General features: G+C 46.2%; 2 non-coding genes across 2 annotated transcripts; both read right to left on the bottom strand.

Moving 5' to 3' along the window:
- Positions 1-1,634: 1,634 nt before the first annotated feature.
- trnae-uuc (transfer RNA glutamic acid (anticodon UUC)) lies at positions 1,635-1,706 on the bottom strand. The gene has a single exon. It is a non-coding gene; the product is annotated as a tRNA-Glu (tRNA).
- Positions 1,707-8,391: 6,685 nt separating this feature from the next.
- On the bottom strand, positions 8,392-8,463 carry trnah-gug (transfer RNA histidin (anticodon GUG)). Its single transcript has one exon. It is a non-coding gene; the product is annotated as a tRNA-His (tRNA).
- Between the last annotated feature and the right edge of the window lie 2,683 nt (positions 8,464-11,146).

The following is an 11,146-nucleotide window of genomic DNA, read 5'->3' on the forward strand; positions in this document are numbered from 1 at the left end:
GTAGAGAGACACAGAGAGACACAAGCATCGTGTCCATGAAACCAACCTTTCATCGAAAATCTGAGGCGACATCGAAACTGCTCAGTGTAGAGGAAGCATTACTGTGTATCTAACCCGTGTTGTACCTGCTCTGGGAGTGTTTGATTTGACAGAGTAGAGGGAGCTTCATCGGCATTTAACCTGTGCCGTACCTTCCCAGGGACTTTGTGATGTCACAGTGTGGACGGAGCATTGCTGTCTATCTAACTCGTGTTGTAACTGCCCTTCTGCAACTGGAACGTTTCTCCTTCTTTACTCTATCAAAACCGTTCATGATTTTGACCACATCTATCAAATCTCCCCTTTACGTTCTCAGTCCCAAATTCTCAAGTCTCTCCACATTACTGAAGTTCCTCATTCCTCGTACCATTTTAGTAATTATCTTCTGCAGCCTCTCTGAGGCCTTGACTTCCTTCCTAAAGTTTGGTGTCCAGAATTGAACACAATACACCAGCTGAGGAATAAGCAGTGTTTTAACAAGGTTTAGTATCAATTCCTTGCTTTTTGCACTCTGTGCCTCAATTAATAAAGCCAACGACACCATTTGCTTCTCAGCTTGTCCTGCCACCTTCAAAGATTTGTATAAGTGCAACCGCAGGTCTCCCTATTCCTCCACTCCATTTAAAATTGTTCCATTTAGTTTACATTGCCTCTCCTCATTCTTCCTACCAAAATGTATCACTTCACAATTCTCTGCAATAAATTTCATCTGCCATGTGTCTACCCATTTCACCAGTCTGTCTATGTCCTCCTGGAGTCAGTTACTATCCTCATCATTGTTTGTTACATTACTGAGTTTCGTGTCATCTGCAAACTTTGAAATTATACCCTGTACACCCAAGTCCCGGTGATTAATATATATCAAAAAGAGGAGTGGTCCTAATACCGAGCGCTGCGGACAACATTGTATACTTGCCTCCAGTCTGAAAAACAACCGTTCGTCACTATTCTGTTTTCTGCCCCGTAGCCAATTTTCTATCCACGCTGGCATTGTCCATTTAATTCCATGGGCTTTAATTTTGCTGACAAGTCAATTATGTGATGCTTTATTCTCCCTTAATCTCTCCCTGCAGAGAAACTCCTCTACCCATATTCATGGCCACCCTCTCGACCTTGCCATCCCACGTGGCCTCACGACTCCATCGTGTGAATCATGGATGAGGCCATCTCTGATCACTTCATTGTATCCCTCTCCAACACATAAAATCATAGAAAGTTTACAATACGGAAGGAGGACAATCGGCTCTTTGAGACTTTCAGTTAATTGACCTGTTCTCTCCACTGATTCGGCGTGACTCGCGGAGTGTTTCCACCGTGTTCTGTGTGTGTTTCACTGTGATTCGGGTTTTACAGTAAATGATCAAAGGATTGTAGTCAAACACTTGGCCATGAGCTGCTGAGTGACCTTTCGGTACATTGTTACTTGCTTCCCTTGAGCTTGTGGGACTGGGACTTCAGTGCACTCTTCCTTTCAGAGCTGTGGTCTGCCTCCTTTCTCAGTGTGATTGTGGGACTGACACAAAAGCAAAGGGCGGAAGCAGCAGTCACATCCCGCAAAGCAGGCAAATTGCGAGGCTGGGACTAAAAAGCAGTTATTCCCACACCGGGAGTCGAACCCGGGCCGCCTGGGTGAAAACCAGGAATCCTAACCGCTAGACCACATGGGAGCTAAAGAAAAAACACAGCAGGAAGGGCTCTGACACCACACCCAGAAGGTTAAGGGGCGATTTCATGGATTAATTCATAATTATGAAAGGTTTTGAAAGAGTAATCAGTAGAATCTGTTCCCAGTGATGGAAGGTTTAATAACCAGAGGACACAGATTTAAGATAAATTGGCAAAAAAGCCACGGTGGAGGCCAGGGTGGGGGTGACGAGAGATTTTTTTACGCCACGAGTTGTTATGATCTGGAATGCACTGCCTGAAAGGGAGGTGGAAGCATGTTCAATAGTAACTTTCAAAAGGGAATTGAATATATACTTGACGTGGAAAAAATTGCAGGGCTGTGGGGAAAGAGCCGGGGTGTAGGACTAACCAACTTCCTTCTGTGTTCATCCCTGGAAAAATTTCTCCCCCAGGTCACTTACAAAGACACATTCAATAACCCAACTGTCCAGCATTGGTCCCTCCATTCACCACGACATTTCTACAGCTGCTTATTTGCTCAATCACACTCTCACCTCCACCTTTCATGCCCTTGTCCCCATTAAAAACTTTACTCGCTCTCACCCTGGACGTTCCCCCTGGTGCTGCCCTCGTTTCCACTCCCGGAAGTCCAAGGGACGCAGACATGAACATTTATGGTGGACAACTGCTTTAGCCTTTAATCACCAGATCAAGCAGGACCACATAAAGCAGTATAGGTTCCTAGTGTCATAGAGTCATAGAGTCATATAGCACGGATAGAGGCCCTTCGGCCCATCTTGTCCGCGCCGGCCATCAAGCCCAGTCTAATCTAATCCCATATTCCAGCATTTGTTCCGTAGCCTTGTATGTTATGGCATTTCAAGTGCTCATCCAAATGCTTCTTGAATGTTGTGAGGGTTCCTGCCTCCACAATCCTCTCAGGCAGTGAGTTCCAGACTCCAACCACCCTCTGGGTGAAAAAGTTCTTTCTCAAATCCGCTCTAAACCTCCCGCCTGTTACCTTGAATCTATGCCCCCTTGTTATTGAACTCTCAACGTAGGGAAAAAGCTCCTTCGAATCCATCCTATCTATGCCCTTCATAAATTTGTACACCTCAATCATGTCCCCCCTCAGCCTCCTCTGCTCCAAGGAAAACAAACCCAATCTTCCCAGCCTCTCTTCATAGCTGAAGCGCTCCAGCCCTGGTAACATCCTGGTGAATCTCCTCTGCACCCTCAAAAAAGCGATCACATCCTTCCTGTAGTGCGGCGACCAGAACTGCACACAGTACTCCAGCTGTGGCCTAACCAGTGTTTTATACAGCTCCATCATAACCTCCTTGCTCTTACATTCTATGCCTCGGCTAATAAAGGCAAGTATCCCATATGCCTTCTTTATCACCTTATCTACCTGTTCCGCCGCCTTCAGGGATCTGTGAACTTGCACACCAAGATCTCTCTGACCCTCTGTCTTGCCTAGGGTCCTCCCATTCATTGTGTATTCCCTTGCCTTGTTAGTCCCTCCAAAGTGCATCACCTCGCACTTTTCCGGGTTAAATTCCATTTGCCACTGTTCCGCCCATCTGACCAACCCATCTATATGGTCCTGCAGACTGAGGCTATCCTCCTCGCTATTTACCACCCTACCAATTTTTGTATCATCAGCGAACTTACTGATCATACCTTTTACATTCATATCCAAGTCGTTAATGTAGACCACAAACAGCAAGGGTCCCAGCACAGATCCCTGTGGTACCCCACTGGCCACAGGCTTCCAGTCACAAAAACAACCTTCGACCACCACCCTCTGCCTTCTGCCACTAAGCCAGTTTTGTATCCAAAGTGCCAAGGCAACCTGGACTCCATGAGCTCGCACCTTCTTGACTAGTCTCCTGTGCGGGACTTTATCGAAGGCCTTACTGAAATCCATATATACCACATCCACTGCGTTACCCTCATCCACACGCCTAGTCACCCCCTCAAAAAATTCAATCAAATTAGTCAGACATGATCTTCCCTTGACAAAGCCATGTTGACTATCCCTGATTAATCCTTGCTTCTCCAAGTGGAGACTAATTTTGTCCTTCAGAATTTCTTCCAATAATTTTCCTACCACTGATGTTAGGCTCACTGGCCTGCAGTTCCCCGGTTTTTCCCTACTCCCCTTCTTGAATAATGGTACGACATTAGGGGTTCTCCAGTCCTCTGGCACATCCCCTGTGTCCAGAGAGGTTCTGAATATATGTGTTAGAGCTCTCCTCTGCCAAACCTGCTCAATATTCCAGGTTCACCTTGGAATGTAAAGATAACCCCCCGCTTCTCTTCACCACTACAAACCATCTTCTTAAACCCGTCTCCCCTTCCCCCTCCTCATCTCCCACAACAAGTGTGAGGAGCTCATGGACTTCTTTGTCACTAAGATTGAGACCATCCGTTCAGCTGCCCCTCCCTTTACCTAGCCCACCGAGTTTCTCTCCTATCTCCCCTCTGCCCTTTCTGACTTCATGTTGAACATGAGACACACCTCCTGCGCCCTCGACCGTATCCCCACCAAACTGCTGACCAACCAATCTCTCTTCCTGGCCCCGTGTCAGCTGACGTTGTTAAAGGACCCTTCTCCTCAGGTACTGTCCGCCTCCTCATCAAATCTGCCATCAACACCCTCCTTCTCAAAAGAACCACACTTCATTCTCTTTCCTTGCAAACTACCACCCCATCTCCAACCTTCCCTTCCACACCAAAGTGCTTGAACGAGTTGTCACCTCCCAAACCCGTGTCCATCTTTCCCTGTTTGAATCCCTCCAATGAGGTTTCCAACCCTGCCACAGTACTGAACCGGCCCTTGTCAAAGTCACAAATGACTTCCTCTGTCACTGTGTAGAGGGAAAATTAATCTTGATCTCACCCTTGATGCACCTGCCCCCGGATTGTTTGATGACACAGTGTAGAGGGAGCTTCACTCTGCCATGTACTGTACAGTATAAGTCTGTGATGGAGCAGAGCCCTGCTTTTTAATAGGAATCATTCTTTCGATGAGCCACTGAGGCCCTAAAGCAGCCTCCCAGACAAAAAAGTCAGTTTCCCAGCCCAGAGTTCCAGCAGTTTGAGAGGGCTGGACAGAAGCTCTCTGTTCCTGATCTGGAGCTGAGGTGGTTTTTAGTGTCCCTGTCAAAGGGACCAGACGGTGAGCTGCTTGCTCCAATTGTTCGGGGATCATTCCCTGTTGCTCTGTTCTCACCTCTTCACTGGGTCTCAGATTATTACCAGCCATCTTCCTGATCAATAAACAATCGCCAGTCTGACTGGGGAGATTTGCAATGTGTGAAACATTTCAGAGAGACAGGAGATGTGTAACTGAGCCCATCTCCCACGTTGTGTGGGGCTCAGCACACGGACCATAAAAAGCTTGGGCCCTGCCTCGTGTGTGGGAGTTCCCCACACTTCGTGTGAAGAAGTGTTTACTGATATCAAAGCTGAATGTTAAGTTTATGCCCCCCTGTTCTGGACTCCCCTAAAGGAAGTAGCCTCTCTCTATTTATCCTATCTTCTTAAAGATCTCAATTAGATCACCCCTTAATCTCCGACACTCAAGAGATCACAAGTCGAGTCAACAATACCTGTCCTCATAATTTAACCCTTTTAGCCCCGGTATCATTCTGGTGAATCTGTTCTACACCCCAGTCAAGGCCAATATGTCCCTCCTGTGGTACGATGCCTTGAACTGAACGCAGTGCTTCAGATGTGGTCCAACCAGAGCTTTATGCATCTGGAGCATAACTTCCACACTTTGCATTCCAGCCCCTTGAGATGAAGGCTCACATTCCATTCATTATTTTTTGTACCTGTCCACCAGTTTTTAGTGATTTCTGGAGATAGACCCCAGAACCTTTCTGCTCCTCCATAGTTATTCGTCATTCAGAGGAGCAGAAACTTACCCTGGAGATAGTTCGCAAATAACTTTGCGGAGCGACTTCGAGCAGGGGATCTTTCACCTGTGAAGTGAACGCGATTACCGCTACACTACGGAAACCGCTGCTCAAGTTAGGGCAGTGTCAATAAATGTTCGAGAATCGGCCCAAAGAAGAAGAAACGAAATAACCCAAAAACTGCCGAAACCCGGGACCTGCAGATCTTCAGTCTACCGCTCTCCCAACTGAGCTATTACGGCCTCACAGCAAAACTCGCTTTGGCTCATCCTCTTGGAATTAAATATAACCCCGGGTGAAATTGCCCCTCCCGCTCATTTCGCACTTCCGGAGATTGAAACCGACCATCAAGGAAAGATTTTCTGATACTGTCGTTGAATCTCATTTATATCAAACACTCCTTGAACTCTCTGCCAGGGACATTCAGAGCTGGGGATCGCCATGGGCCAGCTTCCCCTCAATTCCAAGGTTTATCAGTGAATCGACCAACAAACGCTCGAGAGAGCTCAGGTTATATTAATAATAAAAAAACAGAAAATGCGGGAAACACCCAGCAGGTCAGGCAGCATCCGTGGAGAAAGAAACATCCTTTCAGTTCGATGACCTTTCATCAGAACTCTCTCCACAGATGCTGCCTGACCTGCTGAGTATTTCCAGCATTTTCTGTTTTTACTTCAGATTTCCAGCATCTGCAGTATTTTGTTTATGTTCTACAGCTTGTATTAATGTTCAGCTGATGATATTTTAATATAAACTTTTTGGGGCCATTTTAATCAGGTTCGTGGACAAAATCTTCCATCACCCATTCTCCCACATCGCTTCTCTCTCTCATTCATTCTTTTCTCCTTTCAACCCAGAAGAGGGCGGGAATCAGAGCTCACGCCCCAAACCTTCTGCAGACAGACCCCAGTCTACCACCCTGTGTGATCCAAGACACAATTCAATACATTATACTCTACATAAACACATGGAAACAGCACGGTTCTGGACACGGAGTGAAATAAACTGAAATGTTTACAAAAAAATTACAGGTCACAACCCGTGTCTCTTTCTCTCTCTGCCATCCCAGCCGGTGCAGTGCGATCCGATCTCACCCAATGTGTTCCTGATAATTTTCATCAACATCTTTGAATGTGGCAGCACAAGTTGATGAAGCCGTTAGAACAGCATAAGAGATCCGTGGATGAATAAAGAGGAAAAGAGCACAAAAGCAAGGAAGTTATGTGAAACGTTTATAAATCATTGTTCAGGCCTCATCTGAAGTATTGTGTCCAGTTCTGGGCAATATAATTTATTAAGGAGGTTAATGTCTTTGAGAGGATGCAGAGGAGATTGACCTGAATTATACCAGGGATGGACTTTAGTTATGTGGAGAGACCCGAGAAACTGGGATTGTTCTGCTTGGAACAATGAAGGTTAAGGGTGGAAGTAATCCACGTGCTCAAAATTAGGAGGGATTTTGATGGAGTGAATAAGGAGAAACTGCAGCCAGTGGCAGGAGGGTCGGCAACAAAGGGGCGCAGATTTAAGATAATTGGAAAAAGGACCAGATGGGAAAAAATGAGTTTTTTTTTAACAGTGAATTATTATGATCTGGAACGCACTACCTTAAAGGATGGTGGAGCTTGATTCAATCGTAAATTTAAAAGGAGAATTGGATAAATACTTGCGATTGAATCGAGTAGAGGATAAATTTAAAGAGCGCCTGCGGCGAAAAAGGAGCGATGACAGGCCATGAGCGTGAGGTCTTTCAAATTCTCATGGCGCAGGACGCATGTTTCAACAGAACTATTAAGATCAAGGGGGAACACTTCCGATACTTGAGATGCTGCCTGACCTGCTGAGTGTTGCCAGCAGTTTCTGGGTTGATTTTTGAGCTTTCACTATAGCAATTTTCCTGACAACGCGCAACTTGCCTCAAGGGCGCAGCTTCAAGCACAACTTTCTTGTTATCTTCTCACACACAAGATCGCACTTTACTTTCCTACACACGCTTTTTAAAATCTGCCGGTTCCGCACACAGCGTCCTGCGCCATGAGAATTTGAAAGACCTCAAGCTCATGGCCTGTCATCGCTCCTTTTTCGCCGCAGGCGCTCTTTACATTTATCCTCCACTCGATGCAATCACTCGCTTCAACCGAACTATTAAGATCAAGGGGGAACACTTCCGATCTTACTGCACCGCCCCAACTTGCCAAATGTGCACCTTTCAACCGCCATTCGCAGCTCTGAATAGCGCTGTCCGTCGCTCACGCACCTGAACTTCTTAGAGAAAAGAGCCAACAAGGATCAAAACAAAAACGAGTTCTTCAGTTACCATCCCCTGGCTCACAAGATTCCCCAAGTAAATTTCGTGAACAATCGGGCGGCTGTCTTTCCAGAGGCCAGCCCTGCTTTCGTCGTGTTTGTCTGTCGAGCGGTCACGCAGATCGAAATGTATCGACTTGTTTCAACGCACAAATGAACATTGGTGTGAATGGGACGTGTGCCCAATAGAAACAGCGGTCGGAGCAGAACAAATGTAAAGGCGTGAGATCGTGAAAGTGAATGTTAGAGTCGGCAATGCCGCAGGAAAGTTTCCATGAAATGGAAGGAGGAAAGTCAAGGAGGCAGATTTACTGTGGAAGGAAGAAAAAGCTGGGAGAAGAGGCGGGTTTGAACAGTGGAACAGTGTTCGGAATTGAAGGAATAAATAGGTTTTCGCCACCAACAGAAAATATTTTTTACATCTATCAAAGATTGATCTGTTGCTGCATTCCATTCGCAACTATGACAGAGGAAAAGAGAGGCGATAAAGTTATGCCGTGACTCGGATTCGAACCGAGGTTGCTGCGACCACAACGCAGAGTACTAACCACTATACGATCACGGCACCCCACCTGAGCTATGATAATTGAGCCCGAGCCACACCAATAGCGTGCGCATTACTGCTTTGGAAAGAAGAATTCCCGGTGAAGAGGCCAAAATCAGCAGCGCCTCAAATTATTGCAGAACAGCGGTGCAGGCCCTGCCACAGCCCATCCTTTAAATATCCACCCAGCATTTTCATCAGCGCTGGTTTTATCAACTTGTGCTACTTTTTAAATTGTTCTCGGCATTACCTGTCCTGATCCGTTATTTGGCCCACTGGAATCCAAGAACCGAAAAAAGCCGGAGCACGGAAGGATGCCATTCGGCCCATCGAGTCCCCGCCGGCTCCATGGAAGAGCAATCCAGCTGGTCCCACTCACCCGCCTTATTCCGGTAGCCCTGCAATTATCTTCCTTTCAAGTATTTATCTGGTTGCCTTTTGAAGGCCATGATTGAATCTGCCTCCACCACCGCCTCGTGCAGCGCATTCCAGATCCGAACCACTCGCTGTGTAAAAAGTTTTTCCTCATGTCACCTTTGGTTTTTTCCCAATGTTAAATCTATGTCCTCTGACTCTTGACCCTTCCTCCAATGGGAAGAGATTCTTTCTATCCACTCTGTATCTACCATTCATGATTTTGAATAACTCTATCAAAATTCCTCGCAACCGTCTCTGTTCAAGTGAGAACAGCACCAGCTTCTCCAGTCTGTCCACGTAACTAAAGTCCCTCATCCCTCGAATCATTCTTGTAAATCTCTTTTGCACCCTCTCGAAGGCCACCAGATCTTTCCTGATGTGCAGTGCCCAGAACTGGACACAATACTCCAGTTGTGGCCGAGCCAATGTTTTGTGAAGGTTCATCATGACTTCAATTTTTTTTAACTCTATGCGTCTATTTATAAAGCCTCGGATCCCGTATGCTTTTTTGTCGGCTTTCTCAACCTGTCTTGTCAGCTTCAATAATTTAACACATACGCCTCCAGATCTTTCTGTTCCTGTACCCCTTTTAGAGTTGTGGCCTCTCGTTTATTTTGCCTCTCCTCGTTCTTCCTACCGAAATGAATCAGGTCGCATATTCTGAGTCAAATTTCATCTGTCACGTGTCCGCCAATGCCACCAGCCTGTCTATATCCTCTTGAAGTATGTCACTTCCTCCTCACTGGTTACCACCCTTCCAAGTTTTGTGTCATTTGCAAATTTTGAAATTGTGCCCTGGACACCTAAGTCATTAGTATATCTCAAGAAAAGCAATGGTCACAGCACCGACGACACGGCAGCGACAATTTTGTCCAATGCCCCTAAAGTGAAACCGGATCATTTTTCACTCCTAATCCAGCAGCACTGATGTTAAAATCATCTTCCAGAGAAAGACGTGATTTCACCGCAGTGTCACTGGGCCAGAGTAAAGTTCAGTTAATGTGATTGCCGAGTGGCAAGGGAGAGATAGGACATGGGGAAAAGGTGGAAAAGTGGAGTAGAAGTAAAAATCAAGTCAGCCATGATCCCCATTAAATGGCGGGGTAGGCTCGAAGGGCCAAATGGCCTGATTCTGCTCCTATCTCTTATGGTCTCGTGATCTTATGGCAGCGAAAGGGTGGATTTGGAACTCCTGCATGTTTGCTTTGCGCAGGTAACACTACTGGTTAAAAAATAAACCACTAATTCACCGAGCAAAAGTTTGAGGTTGCAGCGAAAAGAACCTGATTACATTAATTACAAAAAACTAATGAAACTCTGTGAAAGATGAATAATTGTTGTAATCGCCATTGATCAACCGATAACTTTCTGCTGCAGACTGACAGAAACACTGACATGGACACTGGGTGGCAGTGAAATTTTAATCACTTTCAACAACAACTACAAATACAACGTGCATTTATATCGCGAATTTAACGTAGCGAAACTACCCAAGGGGCTTCACGGGAGCTTTTTGAAACAAAATTTGACACCGAGCCACATACGGAGATATTAGAAGCAACCTACTGCGGATGCTGGAAATCTGAAATAAAAACAGAAAATGCTATAAATACTCAACAAGTCAGGCAGCGTCTGTCGAGAGAGAAACTCAGTTAACGTTTCAGGTCGATGACCCTTCGTCAGAGGAGGTATCGGAGAGTTGGTGTTCAGCCTCCGCAAGGTGGAGGTCTGTTCGCCTCACAACAACAACAGCGCCGCCTTTGTCAGCAGGTTTAATGACAATGTCAGGGAACCCTGTGAAGGCGGGAGAAGGGTGGAAATTGGAAGCAACCTTGATGACATTTCCCAGTTCGGGGCGAGAGCAGGAAACGGCTTTGAAACAGTCATCAAAGTATCAGAATAATAGGTGGGGGAGGGGAACTGAGTCGGACTGGAACAAAGAATTTTCCACGTATCCCACAAAAAAGGCAGGAATAGCTGGGACCCATAGATGTTTGCATAACAACACCTTTTATTTGGAGGAAATGAGTGGACTCAAATGGGAAGTTGTTCAACGTAAGAATAAGTCCAGCCAGGCGGAGGGTGGTGGTGGATCGGGACTGGTTGAGCCTTCGTTTAAGGAAGAGGCGGACGGCCCACAGGACATCTTGGTGGGAGATGGATGTGTTGGCGGACTGGACGTCCATGGTAAAAAGGAGACAATTAGACTGGGGAATTGGAAAGTGTTTAAGTTTCGAAGGAAGTCGGAAGAGTCGCGGATGTAGGTCGGAATAGACTGGAGTAGGGC

Source organism: Heptranchias perlo, chromosome 35, assembly GCF_035084215.1.
Source record: "Heptranchias perlo isolate sHepPer1 chromosome 35, sHepPer1.hap1, whole genome shotgun sequence".
Taxonomy (NCBI): Eukaryota; Metazoa; Chordata; class Chondrichthyes; order Hexanchiformes; family Hexanchidae; genus Heptranchias; species Heptranchias perlo.